Here is a 17,900-nt window from a genome sequence, read left to right as displayed (position 1 = left end):
GGCATAGCAGTGTATTTGCAAGATATGTGTGTCTAACTACCCTCCCTATCATTTCTCAAGCTCAAGGGAGTGCGATACTCGACTCTCGGGCCGCCAACCAAGTATCGCAATGCACGATGGCCGAGAAGCCGAGATTGCACAAGTCAATGTTAATGAATGCACAAATAATACATAAGGGCCTCCATCTCTATCATGCCTGATCAAGAGGGTCGGCGACCGAGAAATGAAGCGCGTTTCATCACTTCAAGTATGAAATGCCCCTCGTTTCTCGTGTTTGGATCAACATTCGATCCAAACACAATGCAATGCAACACACATGCAAACAATCATGCTTATCTAACAATGTTAATGTGGCATGCACAAGGTTCTAACATATGAACAATGCATGTATGACATATTTGGAGGCTAAAGCATCAAAGCAAGTAAAGAGCATCATACAAGAGGCATGCAATACAATGCTTATTGGACTTAAACCAACCCCAAATAGACCTCATGCATGCCCAAACAATGGCCAAAATGCACTAAAACGATGGTATGAAAGGCAAGATAATGGTGCTCATGTAATGGCTCATCAACAAGGCATAAGGGCACAATTCTCAAACACATTGAAGGAGTGGAAAATGTGAGAGTGTGGAAATGAAATATTCTTTGAAATCATGTAAGAAATGATGCCAAATCATCCAAACAACACAAGCATAGCATCCTAAGGACCTTGAATCATTAGGCTAGTCAAAGCTATTGCACTACAAACATGCAAAACAAATCCCATATGATCCAAACTACTCAAAATAGAGTTGAGGCATGCTAAATCAAGGCCAAAGGCATGCTAAAACATAGGCTCAAAAGGCAAGCAAAGTGTACTCATTCATTGGCCCACAAACAAGGCATAAGGCATAACCCTCAAGAGCAATGAAAGAGTGATAAACATGAGAGTATGACAGAAGTTTAAGCTCTAAAATTCCATGCCAAATGATGTCAAGGCATGCAGACATCACAAGTATAGCATGGTAGGGGCCTCAAAACTCAAGACTAGTAAAGGCATTTTCATTATAGCTATACAAAACATGAGCCATATGACCAAGGCAGCCTAAAACAGTCCTAAAACATCCCAAATGGAGTTCTAAAACATGCTTGAAATAAACTAAAAATGGCTAGATTTAGAGGCCAAAACAATAGTACATGCTAGGCAATTTAGCACAATTGCACTACAAGTATAGAAAGCAAAGCTTGAGTGATGAAGACCACTCAAAACAGAGTTAGAGCATGCCAAAACAACACCAAAAATGGGCTGAGACTAAGCCAACACATGCTAGAATAACAAGCTAACTCATTAGGCATGCAAGGCTAGCAAAGAGGATTTACACTACAAGTGCATGAAGCATGCAACCAATGATCAAACAAGCCTAAAATAGAGTTATGGTAGGTCTAAAAAGTCACAAAAATGAGCCTAAACAAAGCCTCAAGAAGATACAAATACATGCTCTTTTGATAGGCCATCAACACAAGTAAACAAGAGAAGAGGAAGGGAGACAACCCCCTCCTATTTGGGGCCTCAAAACCACCTTTTCTCCTCTGGAATTCAGCGGTTTAAAGGCCAAAAAAAATTTGGTTTGAAAGGTGGTGAAAGATGGTTCAAAAGGCTTTACAAGCCAAGGAGCAAAAGGAAGGAAAACCCCCTAGCCAAACAAGGCACAAACCAACACTTTTAGGACTGAAAAATAGAGGAAAAATAGAGGTTTTTTTAGTTCAACACCACCCCAAAACAGCCCCAAAGTAGTGTGAAAAGATGGCCAAGCAAGCATGCAAAATAAGCTAAAGGGGAGAGAGTTCTTACCCTTGATGCACAACTGCAAAACATGCACAAATTCTGAGCTAAAACCACCTTAGGAGCTCCAAATGATCCTCAAAGAATCTCAGACCAATGGTGGTTAAGTTTTCTCAAGGGTCTCCTTGCAAAGTGTAGAGGATTCTAAGCTTAAGGCTCAAAACAAGGAGAGAGAGAGGCTTCTAGAGGGAGGGGCTGGAATTTTTGCTCTTCAAAATTCTAGAGAGAGAGACTTTAGAGAGAGAGGCTCCCCAAACTTGCCAACCCTTCAATATATGAGATATAGCTCAATATATATCAATATATGAGCATTGGTCGAAATATCCCAATTCAAAAATATCTAGGACAGCCTGGAACAGCTGGAGTAAAATATCTGCAGATTTTGGGCTTTCTGGGCATAAGTGGTCGACCGACCACTTTTTCTGGCCGGTCAACTACTTTTTCTGGTTGACAAGGGTCATTTTTGGTCGGCATATGGTCGGCATGCTCCATTTGTCGTCGGCACACTCCCTTAGTGGTTTGTAGCAAAAATCAGTCCTGATCCCCAACTTGAAGCAAGCATAACTCCTTCATCTGGATGCCTTTTCAGGTCATTCTTGTGTGCAAATTGAAGCCCCAGAAGTAATATTTCCAATGGTGGAAGCCGTGCATCAAAATTCGAAGTGTGCTAAGAGATATCCCTCTTTTAGTGAAGGCTGCTTAGTTTCGGTCCAACTGGAATGATGCCCAACTTCAACCAATCATATCTCCCCCATCCGGACTCGACTTTAGGAGATTCTTGAGTGCAAAATGAATCCCCTGAAGTTTTCTTTCCAATGGTGGTGGCCTCATAGCTGAACTCCAAGGGTGTAAATAGATAGGCCTGATTTAGCGAGGGCCGCCCAACTCTTTCTTAGCGATTCATGCCCATCTTCTTCCCCAACTTGGTTTCTTCCCTCTTCTCCTCTTTTCTTCAACTCCAAACCCCTAAACAAGGTGTTTTGAAATATTTTTCAAAGATTTCATCTCTCTTTCATTCATTTCCACTTTGTCCTTGCTCGGTTTACCGAAAAGCGCAACATTTAACGAAATGCGAGCGTTGGAACATTGTAGGAACTTTATTTCAAAAAAAATTTGAAAGAGAGGGCCTTATGGTCTAAAAACCATTCAAAATAGTTTTCGTCCAAAAAAGGGGTTTGAGGTTTGGATTTGACGCTTTCCTTGCCAAATAAATCGACCCTTTGCATAGCATAGCCTACATCACTAAGTAAGCAATTAGTAGTGCCCAAGTCTTAAGGGCGGTCAAAAATGGGGTGTCTACAACTACTTTCTCATTTGATTTTGTTTTTCCAGTGTTACTACTTTCCCATTTGATTTTGTTTTTCCAGTGTTACTACTTTCAAAGTGTTACTAATAAGTGTAGATAAAACAACATGTCATGAGTTCGAGTCAAGTTCTCTAAATCCCCAGCAGAGTTGCCAGAAATTGTAACTCGACTTTTTCGCACTCCCTTTCGTAAGTTTGAAAGAAGCCCTACAGTTTGGACTCCCGCGGTTCTGAATCTAATCTCACAAGTGCAATGTGAAATTGATAAACACCAAAGAGTCCAAATCCACAAATCTTTTGGAAAATTGGTTTTTAATAAAAAATACCAAAATTGGACTGCTTTGCCAGATACAAAGTCGCCACCTAAATATTTTATTTTAGGGAAATTTAGAAAACTCATGACTCGTGCCAAAGGCCACGTGCTTGTCATCACCAAAGTTGCCTCAGCTCAGAAACTTGGGTACAAGAGGGGAAGGTCATGAATACATTTGACCACCCTTGCTCGCCCCCATCAAAGATCGGTCTCTACTAATCATGATATGATTTTTATCAACATTATATGCTCTTGTTCCGGTTTATTAGGTTAGCATTACTATGTGATACGCACAGACAAGTATAGACTAGTTTGTTCAAATTGGAACAACTCAATTTTATGTTTATTTTTTTTCGAAAAGGGTTTGATTTGCCACTCAACAAAGTGGGCTTAAAGTTTGCAAATTTGCCACTTGACAAAGTGGGCTTTAAAACGTACATTTATTGAATCGTTCCAATTCAAGCAACAAGCCTTCATCCACAGACATTCAAACAGTTAACACTTAAGCACTTAGCCTCATGGCAAGCATGCTAGGCATGGCAATCACTCACACTCATGCAAGTATGCTAAAGCACTAAAAACTCACCTAGTACTCCAAGCTAAAAGAGAAGCTAGTTAGACAAATGCATGATTCCTAACTTATGCAAAATATCTAATGCAACATATGCGATATGCAATTACTAGGCTCGGCTAATAATCATGGTATATGAAGCAATTTAAATAACATGCGGTCTAAGCACGTATTCAAAGAAGTATTGAATGACAATGCAGTTTGAATGATGAACCGAGCCTCGGTGCATGCAATACAAGATGAATGGGTGCAAGCATAAGGTATGCTAATTGAAATATGATGCTCCTAAACTAACCATTGAAAGCGGTTAAGTAATAGGGAAAAAGACGCGAGGTTGGAAGACATACACATTATTACAATATGCTCTCACAAAGGAGAGTCTAAATGAATAAACTAGCTAAGCTAAACTACTTAACTAATTATTACAAGACTTGAATAAATAATTAACTAACTATCTAAGCTAATTAATTAAGAAATTAACTAGGCTAAGTTAATTAAATATTACAACACAAACTAATTTAATTAATCAAAACTAATTAAATAAGTACAAAACAAACTAATTAGCTACAACTAATTAATTATAACAAATAAATGGCTAAATGCTAATTAAGCTAATTGACTATTCCCGGGAAGCAAGGGAGGCTCATGCATACTCGGTTTCCACCTGAAGAACATCCGTTGTTTGCTCTTGAAAGCCTCTGTTGCACAACCCTTGCACTATTTCCTTCTCCAAATCAACTCTGCTATGCTTCACAAACACACTGCTCAAAATTCACTATTGGCCGGCAGGCCAGTAGTGGTGGCTGGCCAGCCACCATTGAGGGGTTACCGTCCAACACTGGTGACCTACTAGCCAGTAATAGTGGCCGGCCAGCCACTGGTGATGCACAATTCTGTGCTGTAACAGGGAGCAAATAGGGCAAAAAAAGGGTATTCTCACAAGTTGTTTGTATTGTGTATTCCTTCTTATCATCAAAACATCTTAAAGGAGTGATACACTTGATCCTCAAACCACCAATCAAGCAATTTCATTGCATGATGGCTAAGGAACCAATTTGTACAAGTTTAATCAATGCACAAGCGAGACTTAAGACCATCACCCTATCATGCAAGATCAAGGGCAAGGGAGACCTAGAAAACTTGACACATTTCATCACGTTGAGTATGAAACGCCCCAATTTTTCTTGTATTCAATTAACGTCCGATTGAATACATCAAAACACCACCAAATTCTTATCTTTGCACAATTTTAGTTTCCATTTTTAGTTACTCATTTTAGTTTACCAACCATCCTTTAACCAATTAAGTCCAATGGTGAGTAAGTCCTCTGAAAGAGAAGGAAGTTTCAAACAAGGGGTAGTTTAAGGCAAGAGAGAGGTGTCATGCCATTGGTAATCAACCCCCAAAAGAGGATTAAACCATTAAGCAATGAGCCTCAATCTCAAACTTAAACTATCGTAAGGTTGAAACAACCCTCAAAACAAACAAAGAGTGAAGACATAGGGGAGATTGCAGAGATTGTAAGTGCTGAAATGAAGTGAGAAAAGCGCTAAAATAATGCAATCAACTCAAACAAGTGGTGTCTAAAGGGCTAAAACACCAAGCTTGTGAGGACTATTACACTAGAAGTATGCAAAACAAGACTCACATGCAACAACCAGCCAAAAACAGAGTTAAAACAGTCCAAAATATGGCCTAAAACTTGTTGGAATTAACCTACAAAAGGCTAGAAAAATAAACTAACACATAGAGCTATCTAGGCTAGCAAACTAGACACAAGGAGAGGAGGCTAACCCCTCCAATTTTGGACTTCAAAAAATGATTTTTACCACTAAAAATATTCTAAAATTCAGTGTTCAAAGGCCCACAAAAAGATAGTTTGAAAGTGAGAAACAAAGGTGGAAAAACCTTACAAGTACGGAATAAAGAAGGGTGAGATACCGCCTAACCTTACATGGCCTAAAACATCAATTTCAGCCCACAAAAACAGAGTTTTTTAGAGCTAAAAAATAGCCCAAAAACAGGGGAACGAGATAGAAAAACAAGTATACAAAGCAAGCTTAAAAGAGAGGTAGTATATCTCTTGAAGCAATGATCAACTTTGGGCAACAATTCAAGCCAAAACCACCTTCAAGGGCTCCAAGAAGGCTTCAAGAAACCTCAACTCAAAGATGCTCAACTTTGGTTAAGGAGGTATAGGCAAAAGTATAGTGTATGTAAGCTAAAATGCACAAATTTGCACAAGAGAGAGAGAGAGAGAGAGAGAGAGAGAGATTTTTGTTCCAAATTTTCTAACCCTCAAAAATGGGATAGGAGACCGCATATATATAGAAAAACATACATTTGGCTAAGAGAAATCCCTCCATACACGTATAGGGAGATGGAGACACTTATGCCAACAGCTGGAACAACTATCAACAAAATATATGGAAAAAGGTCACTGGTGGCCGGCAAGCCACTTGGACGGCCTGCAACCTCAATAGGTGGTCGGCTGGCCACCAGGGGTTGCAGGCTTGAAGCACTAAGGTTTTGGGCTTGAAACACTAAGGTTTTGGTCCAAAACAAGACACAAAATGGACAGGATTTGAAGGCTCAAAGACAGGGCATTCCGTTGAGGGTCTCGGGCACTAAAACAAACACAACTAATCATAATCATCGAATGCACAAACGATGATGTCCAAATCTTGAGGACGGCCAAAAATAAGGTGTCTACATACTCTATTATTTGGGAGGAGATAGGGGATAGACTTCATTGAAATTAAGTTGGCCTGTGTGTCCAGGGTGAAAGTCCCGAAACCGTGTGTATACATGGGTGCCGATCCTACGAACGAAATTTTCGTAAAATGGCAAATTGAAGTGTTTGTATGATGGTTGTGTTATTTTGGAAACCACTGAGTTGTAGTCTCAGATGGGTTGTCTGAAAGATAATCAAATTTGGTCATAAATTGAGATGAAATGAATTAACTTGAAATGAACTGAAAGAAAAAGGATTGAGATATGAACTTAGTACTTTATGACTATACAGAATATGAATGTTTTACTACTGGCATTGTTAATGCACATTATGCTTATATTTTCGTTAAATCTCATATATTGTGTTAGATTGTTCCTACTGGGCTTTGGCTCACCCTATTTGAGAAAAATCATTTTCAGGTGTTGGTTATATGCCTCCGCCAAGGCAATAGCCGGGGGGAACTTTGGAGCAAGAACTTCCTTTTTGTTGTATTTCCTTTTGTATAGCCAAGGGTTTTATTTGTATTGAGCTAGTCTCACTTTTGTTGTAACCAAGTAACGACTTGGAAAGATGTAAGCCTTTAAGGCATTTGAATATTTGCTCAACTTTTATCTTTTGTCTACTTGTAACACATCCTGTAGATTCAGGATAGACTATTTATGAATGTATATCGCATATGTCACATTTTGTATATCAAACTCTGATGAATGAAAATAAGTTAATTCAATTACATTTTCACTTATGAGATGAGTTTATTGTATTTATTTTTGGGGCGTTACACTTTCCTTGGGATCTTCTCTCTCCTCCCTCTCCCAACTGGGCCAAGTAAGTGATCCAAGGCTTTTAGTGAATACTAACATCTTCAAGTGATCTCATACCTTTAGAGGTGATGTTTGTTTGGTGAGATTGAGGCATGGGGTAGAATTTCATGTCCAACATATCAATTATGTTGTTTGGTTTAAAAATTGAAGACTAAACTAATAATTTGATCCAACTATTAATCCCTCATATTTGGGACAATTCTATCCTTGAGGGTTTGGGATAAAAAAGTTGGACAAGGATTGAATTTCGGATTACCTTCTGAATTAACCAAATTGGCACAAATGTTGGACAATTTTATTTGATGATGTTCAATGAATTTCTGATTCTTACAAATTGATGCTTAAACACGAAAAGATGTAGACATTCAAAAGCAATTCATTTATTTGTCTTATTTATTATTTTATTTATATATTTTTTAACAGAATTATAAAATTAAAAAAAAATATCTTTCTATTTATACACTAAAATAAGGGGTTAAGTACTTTTTTAGATAATTTATTATATGATACTTTTACGCAGTATTTGGTTAAGAGATTTAGGAAGGGATTTGAAAAAGAAAAGAGAAAAAGTGTGTGTGAAACTAGATGAAATGTAAGTATATTTTATTTATGTTTTACCTACATTTTCCGTTTTTGTTTCCAAATCTCTTCTTAAATCTCTCAACAAAACACAATGTAGTTACTTTTATAAGACTGCTAATTATGATTTTACAAAAGATTAAAATTTGTTAATAATAAGTTATAAACAAGAAAAAGGGGAATCAACAAAGTTTTTGAAACACCAAATTTCCAAGTCTACAAATTATTACAGGCAAGTTCGCTGATTAAAAAGGGAATTATACCAAACTAATATATTTCGGAATTACTAAATAATTACCTTGCATGATATATATATATATATATAAGTAGTATTTTTTTTTCTTATGTGACATATTCTAAAAGCTTTCTATTTTTCTAAAAAAGTCACATCATCATGCATTTTCTATTACAAATAAAGTTTTACGCAAACTCAATTTCAATTATAATAATAAATTTTATATAGATCCTATTTGAGAAATATTTATTTTCTACATATATAATTATAAATTAATTGTTATGATACCTTAAAAAAATTATCTCGATAAATAAATAAATAAATAAGACAGAATGTGCTTAATTATGTATATCGCACAAATCAAATTAATTTTCTTTTATATTTTTTTATTTTCTGTCTATCTCATTGGTGTCTTAATATCATTTTATATTTAATTATTTATTTAATATTAAATTATTTATTACAAAAAAATTATATTTAATTTAAAGTTTATATACCTATATACAATATGTATGACTAATTCAAAAAGAATATTTACAAAAAAAAATCAATACTCTACATAATTGATTTATGTATTTTTTTCTTAATCCAATCACAACATATTTCTATTTAATCTTTTAAATAAATTTTGTGTAGTTCTATTTCTACATATTTTTATTTTGAAAATAAATATAAAATAAAAATTAAATAAAATAATTAGAATTACTTTTAGTTTTATATTACTAATTCTCTTTCTAGCTTAATTATTTTTTTTAATATCAAAATTAGTGTTTATTTTAATATCTTATAATTTAATATATATCATATAAAATCGTTATATGATATAATTACATTTTTATAGCACAATAGAACTAAAATTATCAAAATAAACAAATAACTTAACTAAATTTATTGTATACAAGTATTCAAGTAACACTTTTATAGAACAATAATGTTAAGATTATTAAAATAAATAATTTAAATTATTTTTTTAAAATTTAAATTAATATTATTCTTTTGTAACACATATCATAATATAAAATATCATTACATTAATTAAAGTTAACTCTATTGTGATTTTGTATTAGACATGATATTTTTGCAAATGATTTATATTCATATGTAGCGTCCAATTTGATATTAATTGATTAAAATAATGGAACTCAATATTTTTTGAGAATTCTATTATACTCACCTACCCACATACCATATGCACTTTCAGTTATGTCATTTCCTTCTTTAGTTATGACAAATTTTCTTCTTTAATTATGACATTATTTTAAGATTTTAGTTATTACTTTTTTGTGTTTGGTTATGACTTTTTTTTATTATTATTTATAATTATGACTCAGAAAATATAAAATTATGTCATATTCTTATGTAGTTATAAGATACATATAGTACAAGCCCCTAGGGGATAAATTGACAAATGTCAAAAATAAATAGTATAGAATAATAATGATTCATCGAAAATGATTGTGTATATTTAAAACACCTATTAATATTTCCTGAATAATTTTTGAATAAAAATTTTAAATTTTTAGTGTTACTGATAATGCACGTTCATGAACTTTGCCAGAAAAGGTATGCAAAAATAATTTGGCTGGAATGAGAAATTTATTGTTATTATGATGTGTCACATAATTAATCAGAATTCACTTGAGAATTGAAATTATTAAGGTTATAAGGATTTTGTGTCTAATTGCCTTTGAGGATACTGTTTATGATTTGAATTTGTAATTTTTTATACATCAATGTGAATAACTCATCTTTCTAATATAATCATATATCATACTTTTGAGTTGACCCACCTTAAACAGTTTTTCGTATGATAAAATACTTAAATATTGTCAAATAAAAATATGATAATAGATCATAAGCAAACACCACTTGAAGCATAATTAAAGACCTAATGCACTACTTTAGACATAACAAAAAATATAAGAAAATAGTAGACCTTTTCGATTAATAACCAAAATAATACACCATGAGTTATATTATAGAATTTTCTATTGTTTTTAGTTTTTTTCAAAAAATATGTTTTGATAAAAGTGGAATTCATTATTTTTGGTAGATTTAATTAACACAAATAAAGATTTGATTTTGGGTTGAGAATACACTTTTTTTTTTTTTTTTCGATAACTTTGAAAGAAATTATTTTTATGAGCAATTTACATAAGATCACAATACAATGACAAGAATTTTTATCAGCCATTAACAAATTTATTTGTATTTGTCTTTCAATTATTATTATTATTTACACAAAGTATTAAGATCCAAAATCAATATTCCATTTTAAAAATAATTTCATGTGTATCGCACGGTAACCTACTAATTTTGTAACTATTACAAGTGTCTAATATATTATTAAGCGGCATTAGCAAAGTCAACAAATAAAAAAGAAAATAGAAAAACACTTGGGTTCGTCAATAAATTTAAATTTTTGTTGATTAATAAAAGAAAATTGTAGACTTTGAAACATGCTATAAATTCCACCAATATATATATATATATAATCAAATTTAACATTGTCATTACTTACAAATCTTTGGGAGGACTTTAATAACCAAAAGTCCGTTCAGCATTTTAACCAAACACCCCCTAAATAATTGTCAAGGACAAATAAGTTTTTCAAACAGCTACCCTTCATCATTTTCGAAATAAACAGGAGATTAACTAAGATAATTATTTTTTAATATTTAATCTTACGATAAAACAAATATAAGATACATATCATATTTAATTAATTAGTCTAACAACAAATAATCCTAGGACTAATTGTCTATTGGATTGTAATCCCATCTTATCCAATTTATCCAAACAAAGGTATTTGTTTGGAGTGATTAAGGCATGAGATTAGACCCTTTGTCTAAGAGCTTAACTAGTCCATTGTTTGGTTTGAAAAATGAAGACATAGATATATGTGAGATTATCCTATCTTGAGATATAAAATAAAATAAAAAACCGGATATTTTTTTTTCTTCCAATTAGGTGATAAAAAGATAAATTTAACCCCAACTATTTAATATTATTTCCCTCATTTTTTTTCACAGAACATTTTCTTCGTCTCTCACAAAGGCAGACGGTTTAAATCAAAATGAAAATACAATAATATTGTGTTTGGTTGAGGGATTTGAGGAGAGATTTAGAAAGAAAAATAAAAAAAATAGGTAAAATGTGAATAAAAGATACATACATTTTACTTAGTTTCACACATTTTTTTTTTCTTTTTTAAATCTCTTCCTAAATCTTTCAACCAAATACAACGTAAGAGAGTAGTAATTTCCCTCTAATTATAGTGAAATTCGTTGTCCATGTGAACGTAGATGTATTGTAGAATTACATAAATCTCTTTGCCTTTGATTGTGCATTGGTGTTTGTTTCCGAACCCAAGCACAACAGATATTAATTAAAACAAATATATAATGTCCCAATACAATGAGTCCTCGACTCAGACAATAAACAAATATATTAAATTTTCTTTCTGTAATGTTTAGGAACATATTGGGGGTAAGTCTAAATTTACCTTAAAAGTTTCGTTAGATGTTTTAATTTTTAATTTTTTTAATATAATTTTATTTTTTAATTAAATTATCAAAACAGTCAAATCTTAACCTTAACTCTGTTCATCCCGCCCTAACTAGTCCTTGATAAACAAAGCTGTCGAGAAGAGATAACACATTCACCTGAGGGACCAAAAAATGACCAACTCCATAATTTTAACATAATAACATTAACTTTCCTTTTTGTAAGGTTAAAGAGAACAAAACTAATTTGAATTGTATAAACATACAAAGATATACAAAGTAAAATATATATTTAAATGTAAAAGTGATAACAACATTATTTTTCTAGTTATATGTGAAAAATCTAGAAATCCCTTAGATGTTGATTTGTGATTATATATCAAGTTTAAACAGTAAACAACAATCACAATCAAACAATCAAGACAAATCGACACAACGATTTTATGTAGAAAACTCACAATTGGAGCGCCTCTAATTGTGATAAAAAAATCACGGGCAAAAGTCACAAAACAATCCACTAAGAAGATATAAAAGAATTACACAAGTGTTCTCTTAATTACCTAGCGAATCCACACCCGAATTGAATCGACCCCAATGTGCCTTTTCCAACCCCGTCTTCACCTCATAATTGTCTTGCCCAACGTTGAATCCACAACACCGATGTCGAATCCACGACAATGAGCCACTTTAGAATCCACTAAAGTTTCAGACTCGAATTCCCCAGAATCCACTGAAGAACAACTCTCTCTTTTGTATTGAATAAACAAACAATCATTTGATGTATATTTCTTAAACCATGAGTTGAATACTCAATCAAATATCAAAGAAAACTAGTAAAATAATCCAAGATATAAACCATAATATTCAAGAAAAAGATCTGGAAGCGTAACCCTAAAATCTAACTGAATCACATATTTATAGCAATTTGTTTTGCGATCTCCGCTCGAGCGCTAGAATGGCCGCTCGAGCGGACCGACGCTCGAGTGCAAGAATTTCCGCTCGAGCGGAAAAATGCAATTGCCAGTATTTTTACAGGCGATCAAATTTTTGGAACCAAGGAGTCTTCGCTCGAGCGCACAAACGACTGCTCGAGCGGACAGACAACTTTGAATACATTTTTGCATTTTGCTTTGGGGGCGCTGCCCCTTAACCCCGCCGTGGTGCTGCCCCGGACCCACCAAGGGACGCTACCTCCTGGACCCCCGCGAACTGATCGGGCAGCTCGATCCCATCATAGTCAGCGAAGTGGCAAACACGAAAGAATAAACATCACAAACATCTCTGCAAGGCGCAGTTCGGGTTGGATTCGCATATAAAAAAACTCATAACTTCACTAAAATAAAAGAGTGAATAAAAGTACAACTGAAAAGAGTTTTGTCAAATGAAATTGCTAAGAATAAAAACTTAATAATATGACTAACGAATGTCTGATGAAAAAGGATGCCACTTATTATATGAATTAAGATCTTAAAGAAACTCAATATAATTATACTAAATACATGAGACTTAGCCATGGTTTGGCTAACATTTTGGAGCTAAATAATCATAAAAAGATAAAATTGACTACAAATGACAATAAGACAAAATACTATTTTTTATCCATAATCATTACACTTTTCTCTCACAAAAGTAAAAAAAGTCCCCCTTAAAAAAGCCAAACGAAACTAAAAAAGTCTCAACACAAAAAAATTGGCCAAAAAAGCCAATGCCAAACGAACCCTTATTATATTTTACTCAATCTTCAAAGGACGTCAATGTAATTTACGCAATATTTTGTTTGACAATAGCATTACTCTATCTGGTTGATTATTTGCTACGGCAAAGGAAGGTCTATCTACCTCACAGAGGCTTAGACGTGATTTTTTTTTTTTTAATATTTATAAGAAAATATTATTTTGTCCCTTAAATTATTACTTGAAAATTAATTTGGCATTTAGATTTCATCTTTTTTTAATTTGATACGTAGATTTTTAAAATTTCATCAATTTATCCCCAAAGTCTGATTCTATCTACAATTAAATGAGATGTGCTAGTGTGGCACCAAATTTCATTTGAAACTTCATTTTACTCCAAAAATTATATCTTAAAAATCAATTAGCCTCCCAAATATTAAAAAAAATTAATTTAAATATTTAATAAATAATTTTTTATCTCAATAATGAAAAATTTTAAATTTAAATAATATACTTTTAAAAAAATATTAAAATTTTCATTTAAAATTGTCTCTTCAAGTCTCAAATTATCACATTTAGAATTCTAAATGAAGTTTGGTGCCATCTCATCTCAGTACATTTGGTTGTAGACGAAATCAAATAGCAAAAGGTAAATTGATAAGATTTCAAAAAGTTTAGTGTCAAATTAAGATAAGACAAAGTCAGTGTCCAAAAAAAAAAAATAATAATTCTAAGACATGATTGACAATCTTTACTGTATAGAAACAAATTGAATTCTGTTGTGTACTTAATAACAATTAGAATACAAAAGAAATAAAGGAAATGAGAGAATTTGTTTGATTACAAAAATCAAATCAGACAAATAAAATAAAATAAATAAAAACATAAAATAAATAACTAACTTATTTGATTAATTTCTTGAATAATATTCTGATCAAGTCCAGTGTTAGACACTGTGTCCTTAAGATAGATTCGTCTTTTCCATGGTACTTTCAGAATATGGACGTCTATCTCCCAGGATGAAATGATCAACAACGAATAAATGTAGCACTACAATTTATTCGAACCACGAACACACTAAGTGTTTACACTCTTTCTTAGAAGGAAAATAATGCAACAAAAATGCAGAGAAGGCGGACAATATTTAGGATGAAATTATTGAATGAAAACATCAAATGAGGGCTGCCTATTTATAGATGGATTAGTGGCTACATGTTTTGAATTAAACATGTGCAAACTTGTTTTGAACATGTATGAAACCTGTTTGGTTTTGAATGAACAGATTTAAATCTGTTGGGTTCAAAATTCAAACAGATAAAACTGTTTTGCACAGATTTAAATCGGTCTGAGTTTTTTGAATTTTAAACAGATTCAATTCTGTTCGGGTGAGAGAAAAACGGACCCAATTTTGAATTCAAAAAATTGAAATTTAAATTGGACAAATTTTATTTTACCAAAAAATAAAATTGAATTCAAATTTTTTTGGTCCAAAAAAATTAGTATTGAGTTGGACAAGCCCAACCCAACCTTACACCACGCACCCGCGCCCGCGCCCAAGCCAGCCGGCCCAACTGGGGCGCGCGCATGTGTGGTGATTTTTGGGTCCAATGGGTCTAGTCCATTTTGCCCATAACCTCCCTCTCTACAAAACTTGGGTACCTCTTGGGGCACACCCAAAGTTCCAATCCCATGCCTTATAAACCCACTCAAAACTTCCCACCAAATCAATGTAGGACAAGCCATTTTTCAACCCTTCAAGGATTTTCTACCAAAACTCCATTTCCATGGAGAACACTTTGGCTTCAATTTCTCATTCACTCGATAATGGTTTTGAGCAACCAAATATACCACGTGAATCACAACGCAACATAGAACGCGTTACCACTTAGACCTGCCAACTTTGGGGTATGGGTCCCACCTAAATAATAGACCAAAGTTAGGAAAAATTATGTTTTTACCCAGAATTTCCAAACCATTTCTAACTATAGACAAAGTGTGGTGCCAAATTGATTTTCACATAATAGTTTAAAGGGCAAAATATTATTTCATCTTTACAAACATTGCTTTTATTAATAATCAAAGAAATACAGAGAAGACATAACATGTTATAGTTAGTACATCAAAAGCGACGAGTCTAATTTTATTCACACACTTTATCAAAGCATGTGAATGTGTCCAAACAAAACACATGTTCAAATTGGTTTATAACAATAGAATCTATAATTTTAATAAGTGAATGTATCCACAATTGTAAACCCATAAGATTTTTGTTTTGTTCACACAAATTCATTTTCAAAAGAAAAAAAAAAGCCCCACAGAAACCTTTTAACAAACACATTGTATACATATTTTTATGAAATCATTATTGGTTAAGTCAATGCATCTAAGAAACTATCCTTCAATGCATCTAAAAATTATCATCGTTCGTAACAATCTAACTAATTCATGGGTTAGCTCTAACTTACTGCAATAAAATTGAAACCTAACTTAGAATTCAGGGGGTTAAGTCCATGCATATTTTTGTGATTAAGTTGGTTCAAAACTTGAGTTAATCTTTACTCATTTACAAAACTTGGATTCCTTTTAGAGCTCAAAACCCAACTCAAAGTATGAGACTATATATAGATTTTAGATACCATTTTTCATTGTTAAACATGTCATCAAGTCCTTTTGTAAATATAATATTAAAATGTGTATTTAATTTATCATTAAATGGATTATTTGTGACAACGTTTTGTTATACAGATTTGACATTATGTTGTGTCATAATTGAGTTCTTTTAAAAAAAGTAATTAATACTAACCCATAAACTTCATGTACGACTTGTATTGTATAAAAAATTCTCATTCCTAATTCTACCAAGAAAATTTTCATTTTTACCTCTATACTTTGCCTTGATGATCAATTATACCCCAGACTTCGAATAATTTCAATTTTACCCCAAAGTTTTTGAAATCATACCAATTTGGCCCCTACCATCAGATTTAAATGGAAAAAGTTAAAAAAAAATTACATTTTGACTCCAAATTTCAAAATAAATATGCGAACTCACCATCTCTTTCTCTCTCTCATCATTTCCTAAATTACCCAAATTCCTCTGCCACCCTCCTCCTCCTTCCACTGCCATCATCTTCCCAACCACCACTACCATCACCAAGAAGCCCTTTGCTCTCACTACACACATCAAACTGCCACTGAAAACCCATCATCTTCTTCCTCAAGAAATCTCTAAAACTAGATTCCCATAACCAAACCCTAGACAACCCAGAATACTACCATTAGAGGACCAAAACTAGCTTGTTTCCACTATACCCTTTGCTTCAATTTTTGTTTCTCTCTCTACAATTCTCCCTAATATATTGGTGGGTTGGGGTGTCAAAACAGTAAAATACAACACATGGGTAATGTCAATGACAAAGAAGACGATACATTTGGGTTGGAGGAAGGTGGTTGTGGTGATGTGCAAGATAACATGGCTGCTCACGATAGTGCACAAGTTAGCTACCGTCCTTATGGTGATGGTGAATTGATGGGTTATCCTCACCTCCCATCCCTAGTGTTTCTCGTTCACTGTTGATGTTCACTTCTCAAGTTAGTTTCTTCTTCAAATTTCATCCATTTTTTTAGTACATATCTTATATCTTGTATTTGTCTCTATAAAAATCTATACTTTTGAATTTGTATCAAGTGTTTTTAGAATGTGGGTTTGTTAATGTGTTAATAGGTAGTTACTAGATTTGTGAAAAGATTATGCAACTTCGATGATGGGTTTGATATTATGAAACCCTTTTGGTTGAGGATTAATATTTTTCTTTTCTGCAATTGTGTATGTTATATGCCCAGTACCTATTTGATGAACTTTTGGGGTTTTCATAGACCTTAACAATTCTAATTTCTTGTTTAGGGTTTTGGAAGAAAATGAGAAGGAAAAAGATAAAGAAGGTGCGGTCGACTGAAGGTAGTGGTCGGCGGTGATGGTGGTGGATTTAGATCTAGGTTAGGGTTTCATGAGAAGAGAAGGAAGAAGAAAAAGAAGGGAAAGAAGATGAGTAAGAGGATGGTGACAACGATGATGGTGGTGCTGCAATGATGGCGGTGTTGCAATAATAGAGAAGAGGGTGGCTGGAGTGGAAAATGAGTAAGGAATAAGGGCTACCGCAGGAAGAAGTGGAAGGGGTGAGGAAAGAGGGGTGATTTTGGATAAGAGATGGTGAATTTGCATCTTTCTTTTGACATTTGAGGTCAAAATATATATTTTTTTAAAACTTTTTCTGTTCAAATTTTGATACAATTTCAAAAATTTAAAGGTAAAATTAAAATTATTCAAAATCTGATAGT

The sequence above is a fragment of the Camellia sinensis genome, chromosome 12 (genome assembly GCF_055761805.1).
Source record: "Camellia sinensis isolate YWXY chromosome 12, ASM5576180v1, whole genome shotgun sequence".
NCBI classification, from domain to species: domain Eukaryota; kingdom Viridiplantae; phylum Streptophyta; class Magnoliopsida; order Ericales; family Theaceae; genus Camellia; species Camellia sinensis.
Note: the sequence above shows the minus strand (reverse complement) of the source record.